At 38.8% G+C, this 23,114-nt stretch overlaps 1 protein-coding gene and 1 long non-coding RNA gene across 8 annotated transcripts in view; both read right to left on the reverse strand.

Annotated features, from left to right (window-relative positions):
- The window catches only part of SORCS2 (sortilin related VPS10 domain containing receptor 2), a 545,361-nt gene that overhangs the window by 426,486 nt on the left and 95,761 nt on the right, over positions 1-23,114 (reverse strand). The gene's annotated exons all lie outside the window — the stretch shown is intronic.
- On the reverse strand, positions 4,358-5,212 carry LOC133220910 (uncharacterized). Its single transcript, XR_009727811.1, has 2 exons — positions 5,012-5,212; positions 4,358-4,432 (listed from the first exon to the last, which is right to left on the reverse strand). It is a non-coding gene; the product is annotated as an uncharacterized LOC133220910 (long non-coding RNA).

A 23,114-nucleotide genomic window follows, 5' to 3' on the forward strand; every position in this document is an offset into this window, starting at 1 on the left:
GTTCTGACAAGCCAACAGCTTACTGCCAACCTGAAGACTGATGATTATTAAGAAGAAAACCTACAACTGTTGAAATTATTCATATCCAAGCTGCACTTGTTCCAAGATCATAAAAAAACCTTTCACTTGCTGCAAAATGTTCATTTATCTGAGATACATGATGTGGCAATAGCTCAAGAGTGAGTTTGGACTCCTGCTCCTGTACCTCAGCCCAGGCAGGGTGGGCTCTGCATGACTCAGATCCTGCCTGGGGGGAGCTGAAGATGAGCCACAGCAGATGAGGATGTGACAAAGCAGGTCTCTGTCAGACTTTCTTCACCAAAAAGCATTCTCACTTGGAGAAAACATTGTAAGTAGCTGCACAACATGGATCCAGAACCAGTTAGTTCTGGATATTCACAAGTCTAAACATCACTCATATTTTGAGCATATCACCATAACAATACTACTAAATACATCAAGGCCATCACAGTGTATTATCTTCTGTCTGACTGTAGTTTTGAATACAATTCACTTATCCAGAATTAACTTGAAATCCATGCCTTTAGGTTAATTTGACCAGTTCTGATCCATCTGCAGTCCCTGAAAGTTGTTCAAAATTATACACCATATATCTTGAAGCTCTTAAATTGTCCAATCTAAGAGAAAGCTTTTACAGTCCACTTTTATAAATTGTAACATTCCAAACAAGTTTTAATCATTCTTCCTTTGTATGAGCTCTCCTTACTTGTAGCTATTTAAAAAATAGAGTCCCAGATTGCCTGCACTTGTGATACCATTCTGGGAAGAAAAGACAAAAGATTACAAAATTGCTCAAAAAACTCTGGAAAATACCTCTCCAAGAGTTGGTCATGAGTGCAAACATGGAGAGAACAGGAATAAAGTCAAGGCAAAACAGACAATCCAGGTCACGGGGAAATAACTTTTCTCCTTACATTACTACGTAAACATGTAATGAATCTGCCACCTGGAGATCACAGTGAAAAGCCCAAAAGAGGTAAAGGATAGTCAATGATTCCCAGAATCTGTGTCAAAGAAAGATTGCAACAATTGTTTCCATCCCAAGTGAACAGATTCTGGAGCTGTCCTTACTTCAGTCCATTAAAAAACTTGTATTAAAAGTACATTTTAGACTACTAAAATGCCTCAATAAACCTATGCAAGAGTGGATTTTTTCCATGTTTGCTCTTACTTAATCAAGTGAAAAAATTCATTTCACTGAGGTTTACTCTGTATGATTCCATCAGTGCACAGCAGTAGCAAGTAACTTGAGCATTTGTGTTTCACAGATCTTAATCTTTACAATGTAGTTTTTAAATCTGCCATTTTCCTATGCTGAGGGTCCTAACAACAGAGCGCATTCATTCACTCCTTTCCCAACCAAGCAAAACACTCACTGGGATTTCCTTTTCAAGCCTGTTAATTGAAAACATTCTGCAGCTTATTAGTCACTATACAGATTATCTGCTGACATGCAAACTCTCACTCATTCCAGACTTGTTAATTAACACGTAATTACTGGTCCCACAGAGACTGGACTGCAGGTGTGATGCTCTAGGTCCTGCTCTAATAACCGTTCCTCTCGGATGCCAGCATGGATGCAATACACAGCAACTGCAGTTTCCCAGAACACCATCCCACCCTTCCCAAAAGGGCTCGAGGCTCTGTTTTGGTTTTAGAATATTTTTAAGTTATTTTTTATTTGTCTGGGTTCATTATGTCCAACATCCACCCACAACCTGCCACAGAAAAGCAACAAGAATCCATGTTCTCCCATCAGCAAGCTCAGCAGGAGCTGGCCCAGGGCAGCTGTTCTGCATGGTGAATTTGAATAGGAAGACCTAGAGGAAAAGAATGGCAAAGAATGAAGGAGAGAATAACAAGGAGAGAGACAGATATGTTCAGTCATTTCTGTGACTACCTAACTGATGATCTCACCTACGGGTTTATTCAATGCAGGCAATACTCAGTCAAGTCTTTTATACGGCATAAATCTTACCATTGAAATACTATCTTCCATTCAATTACTCTCATACTAAGCCTCATGGTACCATAACTATTCCCTCTGTGTATTCTTTGTATAATGGGATATTCAGGAATTCTTTACACTGAATTTCCTTTAAGACTTGAGATGTTTTAAGTCTTTGCTCAAGTAAGGCAGAAATGTTATCAAATGGTAAAAGCAGAAAGTTAGGTGAGATAAAATCACAAGTTCATAATTCCTTATTAGCAAGGTTATAGTGGTCATGGGATACAGTCAAGGAACATGTGTAAAAAGATGCTTATTAAGTGCATTTGCCAGGGATAAATGTATCTAAATCTAAACCAATTAGTGAACTAGATTGCTAAAAGCATGTAAAATAGGCACATAATTCTATTCTCACTGAAGCCAGAGGTAAAACTACCTTTGATGGGAGCAGACTATACTAGACAGTTTTGAAAACTCCATCCTACATATATAGGGATTAACAACAAACAATTTCCATATCACCAAGACACATTCTCTGATATAAAAATGACCAAAAACTCATGGAAGTTACCACTTCAGATAGAATCCCAAAATCTGTTGCACTATGGTTCATTATGAACCACTGAAGTGAACATGAAAAATGAGCTTTCTATTCTCTTTCACTACCATATGAGAGAAAGCAAAGGATTAAACTGTTCCAGGTAGCAGCCATATTCAGTTTGAAAGCTTCAGTTTTATCTGCTGGTTTTCAACAACTAGATCTTTGCAACAAGGAGACTGTGCCACTATCAGGACCTTCCAGACTTTGACTCAATTTTCTATGCATTTGCTGTCAATTCACTGGCAACTACACTGGTAGTTTATGAACCTTTTCAGAAGGAAATGGATAAAAAAGATGGTGCCAGTACAAATTGGGTAAGAGAGTCACTAAATCTGGAGAGGAACTTCTGGAATTAATATATTTATGGTATAGAGGCACTATCTGGGAAGTGCTACATCAGAGCAGAGCACATCTCTGCCTGGAACAAAAGTGCAGAACCTGCCAACAGGAGAGGAGAAACTATTACGCAACAGACGATTCTGAAATTGTCAGATCTGGGTCAAAGCATTAAAGCAGAACAGAAGTAGTTATTTTTATTAAATGTGGCACATTAACAATAAAGACCAACAATACCTCAGCAGGCCTGGAACTGGTAGAGAAAATTGCAACAATGTCAGTCTTTCTGTATCAGAGCAGAATATGGTTCCATCTGATCTTGCACATGGACATCCTAGGACTTACCTTTTCGAGTCATTGGCTTCGAAAGACTCAGCATGCAAGGACTAAGCAGTAATATAGGTCACTATCCACAGTCACTACCTGACCCTGACCTTGCTAAGTGCTCTCTCTCCACTAAGGATTTCAGAAGAGGATGTTGACAAACCTCCCATCAGTACAGGTTTAGAGCAGTCTCCATGCCATGTACTTCACATAACTGAATTTGCTGACACCAATGGATACGTGATACACTGTAGGAAAGTTTACTCATTGAAATTTTATAATTCCTATTTTGGCTACAAGGAAGACTTTTTATGCAACTCGGGAAGTAAAGTGAACCAAAAACTGAAACTCTGAAGAAGGGAAATGTAAGATAGCTGTTCACAAAGTGATGATAGGTGGGAAAAAAAACAGATTTATGTAATCAGTGACTAAGGTGATGTATTCAGCTTGACAGCAGACACTTTCTGTGAAAGTCAGATAAAATACTGCCATACAGAATAGAAGCTGAAGCAAAATCCAGCTCAAGAGTTAACATAATTCTAGGAGAATGAAGCAATTCTGCTTCTGACCCTGTCTGTGATACATCAGTCTTTATCATCTTTAAGTGGCCTGACCTCTTCTTCCTAGCAGAATAATGAAGGACAGCTACAAAAGCTACGCAGTTTCAGATCTCAGCTTCTAGGAAAGAGACATTTGTCACCCTTTCTGAATAAGAAAACATGAAAAAGAATTACGAGAAAAAGTCAGACTCGACCACATGGATAAAGGGGTTCAAAGGCTTTTCATACCTGGATAACATTGTAACAGCAGCACTGTATAGTGCCAATGAGCAGCTTCCCTTGGAAGGGCAGGAAAATAGATGACACCAAAAAGACAATGCAAACGCATTTCTGTGTTCTAAAACAGAGCCAGAGAATACCTGAGCTGGACATGAAATACCTAAGGAGGCTTCTCAAGTTAAAATCAATTTATAAGTGAAAAGAGGAAAAATCTGAGTAAAGGGTTGATTAGAAACTCTTAGTTCCTTAATCTTCTACCATCTCTTCCTTATTTGTTAGCTTCAGAAAAAGAAACGTGTTCTATTGCTTATGTGGATTGTTGGGGTTTTTTTTCCCTGAAATGATATTCATCTCTGGAAAGATTACAATGAAGCTTGCTCAGTCTGGTATTTCTGCTCAGTAATTATTGGACATAAGTGCAACCTGGAAAGAAAAAATAAACAAAACCTTCTCTTTACCCAGCCTATGTTGTTACCTAAACTGTTGTGCATCAAAGAAGTTACATTCATTATCAGTCTTAGTATTTACAGATGACTATGGCATTACAGGAATCTTTCAATATTAAATACACAGTTCTGACTCACTCCAAGACACTTCCCAACTGCGTGTGTTCACTCAATGCATTCCATGGCAGAGCTATCCCTTTGAACTAGCACAGTACACCAGTACATAGACATGATTATAAGTCTACGAACATGGTGACAGCAATGAACTGAAACGCACATCAAATGTTATCTCATTTGTCTCCTCATTTCTGAGTTTGACTATTTAAATGCATTAATCAAAAATATTCTATTACATGACTGGAAAGATCCTATCTTGGTTCATTTCCTAAAAAAAACCCACATAATTCCAGACAACTACTTTGTCTTGAATTTATGTACCTTAATTTTAAACACACAGTACTTATATTTGGAAAGAAGTTTAATCTAAGAAACAGAAAACCAGAGCATTGCCCTAAATTGCTAAAATCTCAAAAGACTGCTCCAGATTTCTACTTACTTGTTTCCCCATACACTCAGATAGAAAGGACACCAGAGATTCAGATGGAGAGAGATGACAGAGTGACAGAGTGAAGCCTGCCTTCCTCAGGGTAACAACAGACCAGGTACAGCATCACCAACCATGAGCCCCTGAAGTCACCTAAAGAGTCTTCAGCGGGAGAGAGCTTGTTTTGGCTCCCAAAGCTGATATGGCACCATCAGGTTCCATGGTTTTGTAAGGGAAGATAAATGCACATGCAGGAAGACTTATACAAAGGTCTTAACACCTACTTCACACCATCCAGCCAACTGGGAAAATAACAACTCTTTACAACAGCTTGAGCTGTGCTAACTAAAAAGACTGGATTAAAGTCAATGGGAGGATGTCTGCAGTCCTGACGTCCCGATTTCTTTTCCTTTCACAACTTCAGCACTATTGTAAAACAAACGTACTTTAGACTACTTTTTGATACTGCTGGGAACCAGAAGGTGACTTGGTAGCACTGTGTCACCTTGCAGAGAGGACCTCAAGTCAAAATATTGGGGTTTACCATTTATCATCTTTTTTAATAATTCAGAGGAGATGTTACATCTGTAAATAACAGAAAAGCTACCAGTTACACAGAGTCTGCATTTTCACCTGCTGACCTGTACTGTACAGACTTCTGTCCCTGAACAATTCTTCCTAACCTGAGTCACTGGTTTGTTTTCTACAGCTACACAGAGGTGAGCACTCTCTATGAATACCTCTCCAGGAGCCCTTCCATTGCAATATGAGGTAGTCTTCAAAAAAAGTTATTTTTAAATATGCAGTAATAGCTCAGAATCAACTACAAACTGAGGTAATATCTTTAAGATAGATGGAAGGTATCTTATTAATGTAATAGACTTTGGACCATATCCTGAGGGTGTTAAAACTAGGCTCACACATCTTATTAAGATCCTAAACACGTGGCTTGTTTTCAAAAAGTGCTCAACCTGTAGCAGCTTCCAATGATTTGAAAGTTTAACATATTTGAAAACCACCAAGGTCTATAATTTCAGCTTCTAAACACAGGTTTAATGGAATTTGCAAAGAAAATTCAAATAAATACCTTTGGATAGATTTTATGGGCTTTGGAGAATACCACAGGATGAATTCTACTACAGTTTCTTTATTTACAAGCTGGTGGCTGCAATCCACTTTTTTTAATGCACAAGGCAAAACACAGAAACACGTACCCCTACACACTATTCATTATCATCTCAAATTCATGTTACCACAATTCTGTTATCCTTATGTGCACTCTTAGCCCACAGCCAGGTAATCCTATGTAGCTCAAACCTCTTACAGAGATTTAAGGTAGATTATGCTTCTGGGCTTTCACTGCTGTGCCTCAGACGATGCATGGTAATTTATTAAGCTGTAATAAACAGATTACAAGTCTGAGCCCTAAAGTTTCTCCTGAAGATATGGACACTTCACCGAGAGTCATGGAGTTACAATCACTTAAGAAGTTACCACTTACCAACCCTACTGCGTGTGTACTTGAATTAAGCATCACTACATGCAGTTTAAATCAATTTGCTTTACCTTCCAATTAGAGTCATTCCATTCTCCACTGTGTCCATATCACAAACAATGTAATTTCTGCATTATTGGGCCCCATGCAGTTGCCCTTAAAATATAAATCTGACTCAGGTAGGTTTAATTTCCATAAGTAAACATTCAAATGCAAGTTGAACTGATATAACTGTTTTTAAAACAACATACAGTTGTGCGTGGAAGAATATACATTCATTTAATTACATCAGTTTCTATTTGCCAGTTCTTAAATACAAGTAAATGTCAAACTAAATTTAGGAGTACTTAAACTGTTAGATAAACATAGCAGAGCTCTAAAATACCCAATTAGTTTCACATAGCTTCTTGGATCTTTAAGGATTAACAACCACAACAATTATCAAAGAGTCAAACAGCAACTATACACATTATTTGTTAAATCATTTTATATGCATCTTTCTAGGGGAACCTTCATTCTACTAACATAAGAGATAAATCCTGGCTAATCAAGCCAGGAAATGGTGAATTATATTTAAAAATCCTGCAGGAACTGAATATTACTAATTCAATTTAAGGTTTGGATGTAGCATGCTGTTCCACAATTTATAGAATCATAGCATCATTTACATTGGAAGAGACCTTTAAGATCATCAAGTCCATTCATTAATCAAGCACTGCCAAGACCACCACTAAACCATGTCACCAGGGGCCTCATATACATGTTTTTTTGATACTCTAGGGATGGTGACTCTACCACTGCCTTGGGCAGCCTGTTCTTATGCTTGACCACCATTTTGGTGAAGAAATTTTTCCTAATGTCCAAGCTAAATCTACCCTGGTGCAGCTTGAGGCTGTTTCCTCTTGTTCTGTCTCTTGTTACTTGGGAGACCAGCCCCTACCTCGCTACAACCTCTTTTCAGGTGCCAGAGTCAATTGTCCATAAATCTACATTTGTTGTCCTTTCAGAAGAAAAAGTCTAAACCCAGATAAAGCGTAGCCAAATCCATGACTTTCACAAGAAAAAATGAACACTTGCTCTTTTCTAGAAGAGCTTTTATCAGCTGCAGAACTGGAAACATGAAGAGAATTTGGAGCCAAGAACTCGCTAACATCTCTATGTAAACTATCAAAGCACCATGCCAGTGGTACCCAGGAGCTCTTCGTAACTGGATGCTGCAGTCAGCAACGGTAAGAAAAGGTCTATAATGGAGCACCTGGAAAAGGAAATGCTATTTAGCACCTGTGTAAACAGCAACTGATGCTTTAGCAACACAAACGTCCAGAGTCAAAGCTGAATTCAGCTAGTAGCATCCAAATGCTGTAAAAGGTATATATCAGATTGCATTAGGCATATTACAAACAATTATGAAACAAAAAACATTGTCATTCTAAAACCTTACCCAGATTTAAATGAAGAATGACAGAAGTCTGTACACAATCAAACTAACATGTGCCTAATTCTTTTTCAGAATCAAGGCATAAAGTTACAGATTTGGAAAATATTCGAATTTTATATATCTAAACAGGGTGTTAAGCTGTCATCTGTTGTACCTAAACTTGTGCCTCTGTAAGACCAGGACTAAAATGATGAACTGCCACTGAGTTTTTTAAATGTTATCCAATCAGTATAGATTGTAATAGAGCAGCACATATTTCATTATACTCATCTACATCCTGGTTACTGGATACCAAGCAAAGACTGTCTGCTTTATCAGGAAAACTAGGGGAATAGCTCCTGGATTTTGGCAGAAGATCAGTCTGGACTTCCTGGAGTATAAAAGTGTTTGAAAAGCATCTGCAAGAATCCTCCAGAGTGCAAATTAAAAAGCTTGACTTTCTCAACTCTCAAGAATCCAATACAAAATAACATGCTGGTAACAGAGGAACCAAAACATGCATATAATCTAAATAATTGCTTTCACTTTCCTCAAGCTGTGTGGACACCTCATACACACCAGAGTTTGGGTCTATGTTTCATTATTCTGTGAAATCAGAACTCAAAAGGTTAGCCAAATATTAGAGGAATTCTAGAATCCAGGTGGAATCATGCCTGAATCCAGAAGATACAACAATGGTGAGGGTATGACACAGAGCATGTAAAAGAGAAACAGTTCTCTTTGTATCTGCACAGTCTGTACCTGTCACTCCAGTGTACAGAGACCTATGAATAATGTTGGTTTTAAGAATTATTCAGAAGCCTTGTTTTAGCACCGTCAGAGTTTGCAAAGTAGATGTCCCAAGTGACTGAACTCCTAAATACAGTTATATGGCATTCAAAAAACGGAATCTGTGAGAGAAGCATAGGACTGCAGTAACATCAGCAGCAGGGAGCTGTTATCCCCTCCATCTGCTGCAGAACACATCAGGCAGGCAAGGCACAGGAAAATGAGTATTGATGAATCTATGTAACACTGCCTTGAAGTGATGACAAGTTAACACACAGGTCCAATCAAAGCTTTCAGCATGCAAAAACAAAATCAAAGCAGGGGCCCTCGTGGTACTAAATATAGCTTCAACTCTAAACTTTCTGAGAAATGTTACTGTACAAGAAAATTGATTTATCCTAATTCAGAGTCTGGAGCTACATCTGATCTTTGGACAACTGCCTATCAAGCCACTTTAACCAGTGGCTTGATTCACATCTTTCACTTCTCCTTAAAATGGCTATTACAATAAGGGTTATCAATTTGAACCTGGCAGTACAACCCGAGAGTCTGGTGCTATTAAAAGAATACATTAAATAGGATTATGTACTAGATCATGATATACACTCTGAAAGCATGTGCTGAGAAATTATGGCATTACAGATGTAAAACACTGTAGCAATTTACACTCGGAAAGCACTACATTAAGCTGCAACTTCTGTTGAAGAAAAAAATCAGGAGCAGGTTGAGCAGCTCAGCAGGCCTGTAGCAGAACCCCCCATTTGCCCCAGCTCTGCCTGCACCAGTGTGGTTGGTTGCTGCTTCCAGCTGAGCACATTCCCTTGCTTTATTCCCTAACCCACACCTCCTAAACCGCCCACCTGCCAGCTTGGGGAAGGATTTGGTTTTTCCTTTCTTCTGCTCTATACCAATAGGCACTCAACTCATGCTACAGCTGTAGTTGAAAAGTCTCAAGGCGTTATACACATATTATCAGATTGATTATTACACCTGTAGGAGGAAGGAGGAGAAGGAAGAGAATAGAAATCAATGACTTACTGTAGCAAGAAAGAACCAATTATTCAGCAAACCTGCCTTTACTAATTCTGTCACACAACCTCATCTATAAAAGTTCCACCATTATTTGAATTAACTGTTGCTGTCACAGCAATAATACTCACAATCAGCCACTCACATTCTGCAACTACCTATCATATATTAGAACTAATCCAGTGATACTGCCTGAGTCTAATGAACTGGTTTGTAGTTTAATTATAGTGCTTACCAGATAATTTATTGGACAGTAATAAAGCTTAGATTTACTTCTCACACAATACCACACAATACTGCTGCACTATTAGAAGAGGTATACATGAAGCTGCATTTTACTCTCAATTACACAAGTATAAATCTTAAGCAACTCTATTGAAGTCAACAGTTATTTCAAATTGACATGCATCTACTTTGCATCTGAAAATCTGTAATAAAGAGCAGAGTTCTGTTCCATGTATGTGCATTACTTATAGCACTCCAGGTGGTTACTTTGATAATGCTACACAACATTTTTTGTAGTTGAAATAAATGACAATCCTGTTACAGAAAGTGGTTTTGTAATAAGGAAGGAAATGAACTAAATGTTTAGTGCCAAAAGCGGCATTCAGACAATTCTAGGTACCACAATCAAAGATAACTAAAAAAGAAAAACCACTCTTAAAAAGGTTGATTTCATTTGCCTTAAAACCAACTCAATGAAACGTTAGCAAGCAGAAGCTGCTGTATAAAAATCTGACTTCAAGATCAATTAAAGTGTTAACAAAGCTAACAGTAAAAGAAATTATTGGGTTTTGCAACTAGATAGGAACAAATACAAACTAAATAAATAGAAAGAGAAATTACAATTTAAAATACCATGTTACCAGATTCCCACGCTATGTGGTTTAGGTTCTAAGGCTATGCAGGACCAAAATGCCAATGTTTTCACAGTCTGAACCTGGAAAAACTCAACACTAACAGATGTATTCATTTTTTATTTAGTGGTGGAATCTTATTGCTGCTTGATCATGTAAGAGCGTACAGCAGCTTGCAGTCTTTCACATACCTGCCTTTTAACTAAGCACTGCCATTTAATACTTAAGGCTGATTCTGTTCATCTCTCAGTGGTGAAAGTTGGGCAGGGAAATACTGTGAAAGCAAAAGAATTCCTACATTAGTTTTATAATCCATCTTGGGGATGTCTGGCTTGGAAAGCCTGATTCACTTCTCTGTCAGTTATCCTTCCAGTAAAACAGGGGCTAGAATACTGATGATTAACTTCACATTGCAGGTATTTGGGGAGGCTGCCTTCTGCATGATTTTTGAATAATTCTGACCTGTTCAGCAGCAGTCCCAGTCATACGAAACATTCATATTTGCTAATCTGGGCTCTGCTCCTGGGGATCCAGGCCTTAAGCGGATGAAGAATACCTAAGTCCAAATCACTGCCTATACTCCCTATTTGCAAAAGGGTGATAAAGAATATTTTCTTCACCTACTACTAACACTTGCATATTTAGGCAGCAAACCTACTAAATCACAATGGTTTCTTGGTTCATTTCTGTATCAAACAAGGTACTAATTTATGGTGGAACAGGTAAATGCCACCAGCATCTAATATAAACTAATATAAGCATAACTAATTACAAAATGGGTTCTGGATGCTGCATGGCATTTTTAAACATTGGGAAAAAACAACAAAATGCACTGATTTTAAAAATTCAATAAGCATGAAATGCTTAGACTTTTTAAAAGCATTACACACTCTTTCCCATGGCTTGCTTTTAACTCACCACTTCAGCTTTTAAGGAACAAGAGCATTTTGGCTAGAACACCCCACAGGATCTCAAAGCCAACAACAGCAGTTTCCGTCGTAGCAGTAACTCCAGCCTAAGCTGTGAAACTTTTGCAGGCAGAATGACTTTGAAGTAGCTGGAACAAGGTTTCAACCTCAAATTTGAAATTTTAGAAAGGATAACTGGAAGAGAAATCCAGATGGCATCCAACCTCTGCCCCAGTCCTTGAAAGTGGGAGCTTTATTTCTCAAACACTCTGTCATGCCTCTGAACCTGCCCTTCTCAAACTAGACTGTCTTCAAATGGTCTGTGCATCTGCCCACACAACAGGGAAAGGGCAGGCTGCTAGTTTAAGGTGCTTATGTCTACGTGGATTTTTATTCCATAGCATCCAGCATGTGTTGAAAGTGGCAGAAAGGCCTTGGAGAAAATAGAAGGGAAGAAAAATTACAGAAAAGAGAACTGTAAAACGCTTGGTTGGTGGGAAAGGAAGTATGCAGGTATGCACACATTCACACACACAAAATCAATACCAACTTATTTACATTTCAAAGCTGTAGCTGATAGGAAACTAGGAATATTTCTGTCCTGTTGTTGTAAGTCAGCCCACTCCAGAGTTAGGGGCTTTTTGCTAAATCAGGTCTGAGTTTGGACTTCTGATGCATACAAAAGCTTGGGAACTGGGCTCACCAATAGAAGAAGAAATGTCAGCCACATGCTCATATTTTGTCTGCATAGTCACCATGTCAGACTCCATACCTCTTTAACCAAATTCCAAAAAGCAATGAAAGGAGAATTAATAAACAGAAAATAGATGAATTAATAAAATACATAAGAAAGAAGAATGTGGGGGGGGGGGGGATTAAAAAGTGGCAAGGATGGCACTCACAGATCACTGAACACAAAATAAATCTAATGGAGGAGGTAAAAAAGAATGGAAAACATTGAATTTTCCTCCTATTTCTCACCACTGATGAGCTAGAAGTATACCAGCCCAGCTGCAGTTGGTACTTGATCTAGTAGAGCTAACCTTAAAATCAATTTTATCATTCTAGCTCAAGCTCCCACACATAAAATTATGCTCATCCATCAATCCCTAAAAGCCACCCATATATTGCATCTGGCAAGAAGCAGCCACGTGTTCAAAAAAGCCAGTTATTTATGTCATTCTTGTCTGCCCTGCATTACGTGTTGATCGTCCATGTGAAGTGACCACATGGCTTTAGCATGCTTCAGCCACCAATGTGTTCAATCATTTACAGAAATGCAATAATCAAAGGTATTATTGATCTTCCTCTCTATAGAGAAGGCAAATTCTTGTCTTTAATTAACTCTCCCACCTCCTGCTACCTCTCCCTTTAGGAAGCCAGCTCCAAGCATCTGTCACCAAGAGAAAGCATACATTTAGAAACAAGATGCCTAGAGAAAGCTGAATAAATTCCTAAAAAGCTGAGAAGAGTTGCTCTATCATATCAAATGCAAAATAAATGTAACCTCATACTGATATCAACAAATGAAGTAGAACAAATCAGAAGTGCATAGAAATGAAGCAAAATCTTCCCTGTACTGCCCTATGGGCAAGTCCTTTACTGAGTCCACCTCTTTGTTGGTCTCTGAGCTCTTTGAAACCTCTCTTGAGTGTTCAATGAGGATTTTGACAAGGATGCCTGTCACTCCCAATGCTGCACTGAGCCCAATTCCACTTCCCTGTGGCAATCCAGCAGAACTCAGCTACCACTTCCTTCTGCCTTAGGCTAAAACAAAGCCTGGTTTTGCCTTCCCTTAGGCTAAAACAAAGTAGAGAATCTCTTGGATTGAGATTCCTATTCCACCACAAGCCCTAGAAGCCATGGCTGTCAGTGGACTCCCCAGTAACCTCCATATGCAAAGCTAATACTAATGGACAATTAATTCTTTCCGTTCATTTTTGACTTATCTGTAGTTTAAGCTTCACCCAAAGTGGCAAAGCCAAGAAGTAACTACAATTGAGTTCCACAAATCAAGTTAGAATTGTTATCTGAAATATTTTAGTACTACAAAGATATTAATGACAAAAATATGTCAGCCTTTAAGATGAAAAAGGAAAATGATTCAAGTAAGAAACTGAGATAAGGCTTGGCACCAGTCTGTTCTACATACAAGCTGTATTTCAGTTACATAAATAGAAGCCAGTGGACACTTTTAATACATCATATCCATAGTTTTTGTATTTCTATAAGATTTTTGGTCAGAATGGCTGGATTTGTCATCATCTGAAATGTAATGCTACTTAGTTATAGATACTTCTAGCAGCAGCAGAGATCCTTTGTGTGACTATTGCATAAATTCTCTATCTTGATTTGAGCCATACTGAATTTAACTGTTTTAATGATAACCACTCTCACCAGGAGATCACACAATAATGTTCCTTAGTCAGCAGAGAGAGATTGCAGCTGAACTGAGACAACACCACCAATACAGTTTTCTGCTTCTCTGCTTCATACCTTAAGGAGGCATCTTCTTTCATACAGTTTATTTGTTAAACATCATGTAAAGATGCTGCTCATTCAACTGGCAAAACACACAACATTAAAGCAAGTCTAGACAATTTTACTAATTGTACTGCAATTTACTAATTTTACTGCAGATTTACTCATTTTAAGTTACTGAAGACGTCTTTACAGGTTTCCTTGTTTTAGTTTAGGCACTAGTTTTCATTCCCTCATAAAACAGAACAAGTTGAGCACAAGGCTACTATGCAGTGCCCTGTATCCTGCTGAATAGTTATCTGTATATTCAGTGAGTTCAATAAAAGGACTGTGGCAATCAAATCTACCAATACCTCAGCAAATCTGGAAGACCACCACTGAAGTCAGCACCCTTTTCCTTCACCAGTTTTGTACACAAATGCAATGTCATTGACTCAGTAGATGTCTGTGAGCTTAAGAGAGAGACACAAAGCAATGGTTTGATAACTGTAAACAAGGTGAAGATTGGGTTCATGGTGCCAGCCTATGAATGGTTTTAGTTCCTTATTTTGACAAGTATCCCACCTACTAATAAAGCAAGAACCTCTCCTCTGAAATTAAAACCAAACAAGCACTTTTGCAACTATTCTGTGTACCACAGTGTAATAAAATAAACATTGTTTACAGAAACAAGCACATTACTTACTGCTAAACTAACACTGAACAAACACAGAAACAGTGACAGCAGATATGCAGTAATTGTTATTTTCCTACTCAGACCCTTCATCCTAGACCTCTGCCAAAAGTTCATTTTGAAAGCTTGAAATTCTTGACAAGCCATGATCACTTCAGAGTTTTTCTACTTCTCCGAATATTGAATTACGCTATGTGTATGCAACCGATGACTGAAAAGTAATATTATTTATGCTTGAGTAAGAGCAAAAAGTGTATACAGTAAATGGTTCTGACAAGATCAGGACAATTCCTGAAAAAAAGCGTTCCATGGAACTGGAGTGGAAAGGGAGAGCTCATCTTCAGCTCTTGTACGGAAGCCAGTAACTATCCCTAATCCTTCCAAGAGCAGAGGCAAGCATAAGAACTGGAAACATCTGGACTCAAATGTTGGCCCTGATGATTTCAGATGAGTCAGCATTTCATCCAACACCAAATATGGGAAATTTATTTTGTAAGCAAATGCACTTTTGGAAATCCATTTGGTGCCTACCTGTGCTACTAACACACCTATTAAGACACTAAGTGTTCAAGTCAAGGCTGGACAGCACTTTGAGCAAACTGATCTAGTGGAAGGTGTTCCTACCCATGGCAAAGGTGTTGGAACTGGATGAGCTTTAAGGTCCCTTTCAACCCAAACCATTCTATGATTCTATAAGGAAGCACAAAGCAAGTAAAGAAATTCAGCTTCAGAATGTGACTGCTGACAATCAACCTCTCAAGCCTGCAGGATTCTTCAGAGAAGGTGTTTTATTAGCCTTGATAGTCCAGCATCTAATACCTAGAGGGGCCCAAGACTGTCCTACATACAGCACTGGTGTAACACACGTCACTTCTCAGTGAAACTCCCAGCAAATTGTGGTTCTTGTCACTTCATTTGAAGTGATAGGGAACCAAGAAAAATTGTGCAAAATTCTACTCCCAGCAAATTGCCAGAAGAACTAATGAGAATATACATTGCTATAAACTCAACAGTGAGAGCCACTGGATGCTGGGCATCGTTAGCCAGCAGAGTTAAGACTATTATCAGGTTAAGAAGATTTTGTAACTCTTTCCTTCCAGCAGCCACACTGGAATAACCCACTGCATGATGCACAGGCAGTGGCGAAATGGAGACAGTGACTGCAGCAGAACGGCACAAATGTTACAAGCTGGCTTCAGCTTCTTATACAGCAAACGTGTGGGGTTTTAATCCTCATTAATGTTATTTTCATTTAAAACCCCTCTGGGAAATAGAAGTAAAGTTCATTTAGGTCTCTACTTTCTGCATTGTGAATGGAACCATATAAAGTTTTACATCTACTTTTAATCTCTAATGATCCCACATGTCAGTCTTAGTAATAGATATCATGCAATCTGCACCAATGTGCCAAAACTCTGCCCACCTCAGCACACCACAGATCCCTCCCGGACGTACTTATTGTAGGCAACAATTTATTTCAAAACACCTTAAGTGGCCACATTTGCTTGTTTGTCTTCATAACCTTTACATCTGTCCTACTTATTCCTGGAGAATTAATCTTGCACTGAGTAATCATGTATCTTGCTCTTTAGGCACGCGTGGAAGTACATACACAAGGCAGGGCTGCTGAACTGCAACTTCAACAGCTAATTTAATTTCCTTAACACATACACTGGGCATAGCTAGCTTTGAAAAGAGGAATGAGATGGCACAAATAAGGTCAATCACAGCAGAAGTTGGAAATTATTCCAAGTGAGGGTATCTTGAGTTAGGTACCAGCACAATGTTCAGACCTCACACTGCCACAATCCCTGGGTCAACGCTTTGCCTCACTATGTGTTGTTGCGGTGAACAGCCTAAATTAATTGCATGTAAGAGGACACACAGCTGTGTAAATCTGCTCCCTCCAGGCATAGAGTGCTTACAGCAGTAAAGACCTGGAATAAAATGGAGGTGCCCAAAGTACACACAGGGGATGAGCTACACCCTTGTCTGACCCAAGATACTAAGTGCAACTAAAGATCGCAGAGTTAAGCAACAAACACCTATGACTTGGAGAGCATTACTTAGGATGCCATGCTAGTCATTAAGGGTAAATCTACAGCAACTCTATTAGAAGTGCTGGAGTAACACCAGTTCAAAGTAGTTGAAATTTAGAAGAAAATTAGGGAATCTCCTTACTTTGTTTTGCATGCACTAATTAACAATAACTGCAAACTGCACTAATGAGGCAGGCTTTATCTAAGTGTAAGCAGCAAAAAACAACCTCCTAAGCAATTCCCTGCCTAAACATTAAGTCTTCCTCAAACTTAAAAATGCATTCCATACCAATTTATTTTAATTACCCATAAGCAACAGGGGGGGAAACCACTCACATCTTAGTCATTTAAGCCCAAATTTCACTAGTACACAGATGAGCTACAAAGACCTCCATAACACTGCTCAGGATGGAAATGCTGACAAGCTGTTGAATCTAATGATGCAACAGAGAGATTAAATTTACCTCATGAGCCATTTGAATACAGACAGAGACAGATGGAGAAAGTATATCAAATATTGGTATTTCAGGGGGAAAATGTGAAATAGTGAAAACATAATTATAAAATCAATTTAGGAAGCATAAAATCTACTAACGTCTGAATCCTCTAGTCTAGTGAGGTCTCAAATGCAACTGCTCAAGGATCAGTGCTGCAATTTAATTGTGCAGATATTCTGAATATATATATTACAAAGAATAGATGCTGCTACCTAGCTGCTCTGAACCCCAGGACAAGAGAACCGAGCCTCACTGTCCAACTGCAGGACCTGACTTCAAACGCTGGCTTCAAATCTTGGCTCTGATTCCATTCCTTTCAGAGACTCTGGGAAAATAATTTAACTCTTAATGGCACAGTATTAATGCTGATTAATCTTGCACAAACTTTCTGATGTATCAAGGTTTAACTAATACAGTCTCTTGAAGCATGCAATTTAATCTGATCACTGAGACAGCAAAAATCCACTATGAGGTCTCCCCCCAAAAGCAAGTCTTGAGTTGGCACAAAGTCACCACCTCTGCTCTACTCAATGTCCCTTCCCCTGCCTTTGGGAAGGCTTGGACCCTGGCAGACAGAACATTACCCTGGCTGCTCCATCACACAGGCATAACTTCAGGCAAACCAGAGTCAAGAGTCACCTGCAGCTGACCTGAGACTAAGACCGGCTCCTCTCTTGGTCAAATATTATACTGAGGGAAACAAAGGTAAATTTCAGGTGTCACAATCTCCCCCCTATGCAATGTGAAGCTAAAATTACTTTTCCTTTATCCACTGGACAACTGTGAAGCCATGTTATTTAATGAGTGGGAACTGCATATCCTAGTCCACAAACCTGTATTACTATTCTGGTTCTTGTCCCTGCATTCAAAGTGATAGAGAACCAAGAAAAATTGTGCAAAATTCTTCTCCCACTTGCACTCCTTCAGCTGCTCTGAATATTAGCCCTGAATATCTTACATAACTTTAACTCTTCAGTCATCCTCCTATTATTAAAATAAAACCTTCCTGTTCACATGTAACAACCTCTTTTACTCAGGGAATTTCACCCTCTGCTCAATATCTTCCTTTTGATGCTGCTAACAACTCAGTAACTAATGACGGCAGCTAAGTCTGACTCTTCTACCTATTCTTCACCCGAAATCACAGGATATGACCCACACAATACATTTCTTCAAGGACAGAAGTGTTGGTGACACCACATCTAACCCCACACAACATTAAAACCAGGTGAAAATGTACATCCTCCAGCACTGACCTCAGATCTCAGCAGGACAGCTTTACTCATCAGTAAATTGCTGCCCACCTCACAAATAACCTTTTTCTTGCCCTCCCTGGCTTTACAATTAGCATCTTTGGTAAAAGCTACAGAAGAGAACGGGTATTGCTGGGCTCAAAAATTCCTTTTCCCAAATGAAGGTTTCTTCAAGAAGTGGGTTGCAGCAACACGAGCAGTACATTCTTCACATGGAAGAGGGGAAACGAAGACACTTCTGTGTGTTCACCAGCTTGTTGGGGATGAGGTGGGAATGAGAACAGATAGGGGAGAAGCACATGCAGAGCAGCCATGAGGGTGTCCCAGCTGTATGCATTTATAAGCCAACACAGGCAGCTGTCAACCGGTTCACAGATGACATGGCAGCCCTGACTGTACCACATGCTGTACTGGATTATGCAGGTCTTCTGAACTATCTCCTTAAAACAGCCAGATAATCCTTTCTCTGCAACACTTCTGGTTCCTCCAGCTCAGCATGTAGGATGAATCTCACAGCCACAGAGGACAGACTCACAAAGCTGCCTGGAAATATGTTCCGTAGATTCTGACTTTAAGACCAGAAGGACTGCTGTGATCTCTCATCTGACTTCACCTCTGACAGAATGGAGCATATAAACCCCAGGAATCTCTCAGTTTCTTCCAGTATGTCTTTTAGAAAGCTACAATGTGAGACATCAAGTGATGGAGACAGAGCAGAACTCCCCGATGAGACATTCCTACGGATAACACACACACACACCCTTGTTATGAACCTCTGCTTTTACCTCCTGCTTTAATTCATCTGGCTTTGGTTTCCAGCCACTTGATCTTGCCATGTCTTTTACACCTGGACTGAAGATTCCTCTACGCAAAAATTATTCCCTGTGTGGGTAATTATAGATGTCACACCATTCAGAAACATGCTCAGTGTTCTCACTTCTACCAGAATGATCTAACAAACAGAGCTAGTCAATCTTTTTTTCGAAGTAGGTGTCTGCAGACAAAAATGGACTTCTCTGTAATTAAAAATATGGAAGGAAGAGAGGTTTGGAAATTTTATTTTGCTACTTAGACAAACATTTAGGTCTCTTTTTTTTAATCTCCACAGTTATTTAAGGGTTGGGTTTTTTCCTCCTTTTGCCAAATCTTTCCACATCCTCTCATTTCTCAGTAGTGAAATCAAAAAGAGGGATGCAGCTAGATTGAAATTCAAACACTTCATTAGAAACCCACAAAATTCAAAGCTTTCTGCTGAAATTTCCAAGTTTTCAATAGTGTAAAAACTGAAAGCATAAAAAAAGTTTCCTTTTCTCTTAGTTCAGGCAACTCTGTATCTTGGCAGTTACAGTCTCCCATTAAATTATACTCTTGAAATTAAAATATATAGAAATCTACATTTGAAGGAGCATTCCCCTCTGCTACCCACCCTCTGCAATGTTCTGTTGCCTCCTCTCTTTTCTTAGATTTTCCTTCTTTTCCATTGTCTCTGAGCTTTTACAGGAAGTTCCTTTGTTGTTTAAAGACACAAGGAAAAAAATCCAAATGCCACTGAAGGGTAAATGTATACAGAAAAACAACCACGAGCTGTATAAATGTATTACTTCCAGCAGTATAACAATAGGACCTTATTTGCAATATATCATATTTGTTGGCTGTTCCACAGTGTCTTTGTGAAATACGTTAATTCTGCAAAAATACCTTAATAATATCAAACTGTGTCTTACATAGCACATATATTATCTCATGGATTGAAATAACGTCTCATTATAGCATTTCCTAACTCCTATATCCCCATTTGGCAAACATTTAAGCAATTTTTACCTCGTATTTTAAAGTATGGCTGACAAATGCAGAAGATGAACACTTGCAGGAAAATAGTGGAATACTAATGACTACACTTTTTGTCTATGACACTGCATTTTTCTCTTTTCATTGCTTACTGTGCTAATACAGCCTGGGGAAGACAGCGCTGCTTCAAAATGTAGCTACTAATAGAAGCAAATCATTAATAATGGCACACTCTTCTTTCCAAGTATCTGCTCCCTTAAATCTCAGCATCTCTTACACCTAAATTCTATCTTAAATATCAGTGTAACAGAAAGCCAATCAAGGGAAGGGGGCTGGGCTTTACTTTTCCTCTTTCTTCACCTAGCAAAATTGCCATTTGGTTTCTCTCAGAACAAAATCACCTTCCCGCTAACAGTAACAGAAGAACACTTCATTTTCAAACCCGAAATTCAATTTTAAGGCCTTGAAAGTAGAGGGAGGGAATAAACATGAAGCCTCACAAGTCAATTTTGCAGTCACCTTCTGAACCACACATCCGCTTTTCTGACAACAAACCTACTCTAATCATGAACAGAGGTTGACAATGACGTTCCTGTGGTCACAACACTCCATTATATCAGATAAATAAGTGTTTCTTTTATTCATAATGCCCTTGTGTTTTGCTGTCCAAAGTCATTCAGGTGAATTTACTGAATGTATTTTCACAACAGTAGATCAATTGGAGAAGCTTAGGAACACATAATTATTCCATATCATTGCATTTTATTGCTGTGATGGGATAAAGTTATCCAAGGGAGAGGGGGAGAGGGACAGAAGAGAAAGGGGAAAAAAGATCCATTCCAGAGAGGGTTTATTTCTTTCTAATTCTCTTTTTTCCCCCCTAAATGTCCCCAACTCTTTTACTTTCATAACCAAAATGATTCACTGCAGGAAATGAACCGTTAATGCAGCTTCCCGACATTTTGAAGCTACAGCTGTTTCAATAGAGAAGATTTTTAGCCCTGAATGTACTAGTAGCACTTGGAGCTGAAAGCATCTATTGAGTGAAGAAGGGCCTGACCCTTTGCTCAGCGACTTCAAAGTTGTGAGTCATATGGCCCGGAAAGAATCTCTGAAGCCTTCAGAAATAAAAGTGCAACATAACCATTGTGCTACAAATGGCTTCTGTAAAAAAAAAAAAAGTATTTATCATTATGCACCACACTACATAAATGAGTCTAAAAACTTTTAACTGCACTTTTCAAAGGATACACGCAAGGAAATAGGAAGCTGCAGGCCTGGGCAGATAGGTCTCACTGATCTGAGAGGAGATGGTGCAGCTCCCACTGCCATCTGCAGAATAAGCTGGGCCTGGGTTCTGCTCTCCCCAGCTCCCACAAGCAAATTCAGGTCAGAAGCAGATGGCACATACATGGGAGTTCCCTGTGACTCCAAGAAGGCCAGTCTACCTAGAACAACATTTGACAACAGCAGCATAAATTGCTTTGTCAAAGAATGGGGAGGAATCACTACCAACTACTGTCTTCAGCCTTCTTCAGCAAATTGCTTCGTTTACCAATTGCAGATCATGATTTTCTTTGCTTCTAAACCTTTTCTTACTAGCTTCAGTGAGAGCTCCCATCTCTCAGAGCCTCAGCCAGGGCCAATAGGGAATGAAGGAGTCTCTAAAAAGGAAGGAAATACCTGCAGGTATTGCTGAACAACTGCACAGGAGGTAACACCTACTACAAGCACCATGTCATGTCCAATATAACCAAGATAGCGAAAATATATTTCTCCATTATATCTGCATAAAATATAACTGAGATAAAGGAAAGAATCTCTCAATGAATAAAAAGAGAGAGAACATAGGAAATAAATGAGGGGACTAACAAAAAAGCTGAGGAAGTTAACTATCTAGGAAAAACTGAGTAATTCCCGTTACTGGTTCCAATGCAGAAAGACAGAAATATATGGAAAGGATACAAACCAAAGGATTAAAATACTGCAGGCAGCAATAACAAAGAAGACAGAAAAACTGGTAGGAAACAAAATTAAGAAGAGCCTGTGGAAGAAAAGATTGAAGTGAATGCTTATTCCCCCAAGACCTGTGAACACTAGGTACTGGTCTAAACAGACAGTACCGCTGTTTAGGAAAGCATTTATATCAGAAATATATAAAGCATTTATATAAGAAATTAATCAACAGAGAGGCTCGCATGCTCTTAGTAACTCTAGGGTTTATGTAACATCTTCATTTGAAATCTAGAGTTTAAATTGATGTCTGTGGGTGACACAGTATGACGCAGACCTGGGTAAAACTACTAAAACAACTGAAAGTGAAATATTCCAGCAATATAACAAAGGAAAGCCACCATTAATGAAATCTGGAAAGATCTGATTAATTCAAAACCAGCCTTGACACCCAGAAAAGAGATCATCTCCTTATGGTCATATGGATAGCCTGATTAAAATCTTTTGCTCACTGCTATGGGAAAGATGCACTTTGACCTGTCAACCAACCTCCTTTTCAGAGTAGAGGCAATGGTTAACTGTCTCCCAAGGTACCTTAGTTCCAACAGACTCCAAGGTATTTATGATTCTTCCAAGACATACAAGAAGAATGAATACTAAGGGATACAACAAAAAATTTATCTTCCTTTAGATCTCTTAATTCAACAGCAGAAATCTTTTAATTTGAATCTTTTTATCAGAAATCTTTTAATTTTAGACTCTTTTAATTCAGCAGCAAAAAAAATAAGATAAAAAAGCCAAGTCTGATGTGAAAAGAACTATTTTGCAGATAGACTATGAATAATAGTGTTCCCCAAAACGACTGGCTTGCAAGACATTCAAGGGCCAGAAGAACCTGTCTAGTGACAGCCCATCCTTAATTTTCCTACCTATAGC

The sequence above is a fragment of the Neopsephotus bourkii genome, unplaced genomic scaffold, assembly GCF_033783945.1.
Source record: "Neopsephotus bourkii isolate Nb327-2 ecotype Australia unplaced genomic scaffold, CSIRO-AGI_Nbou_v1 NB_144, whole genome shotgun sequence".
Taxonomy (NCBI): Eukaryota; Metazoa; Chordata; class Aves; order Psittaciformes; family Psittacidae; genus Neopsephotus; species Neopsephotus bourkii.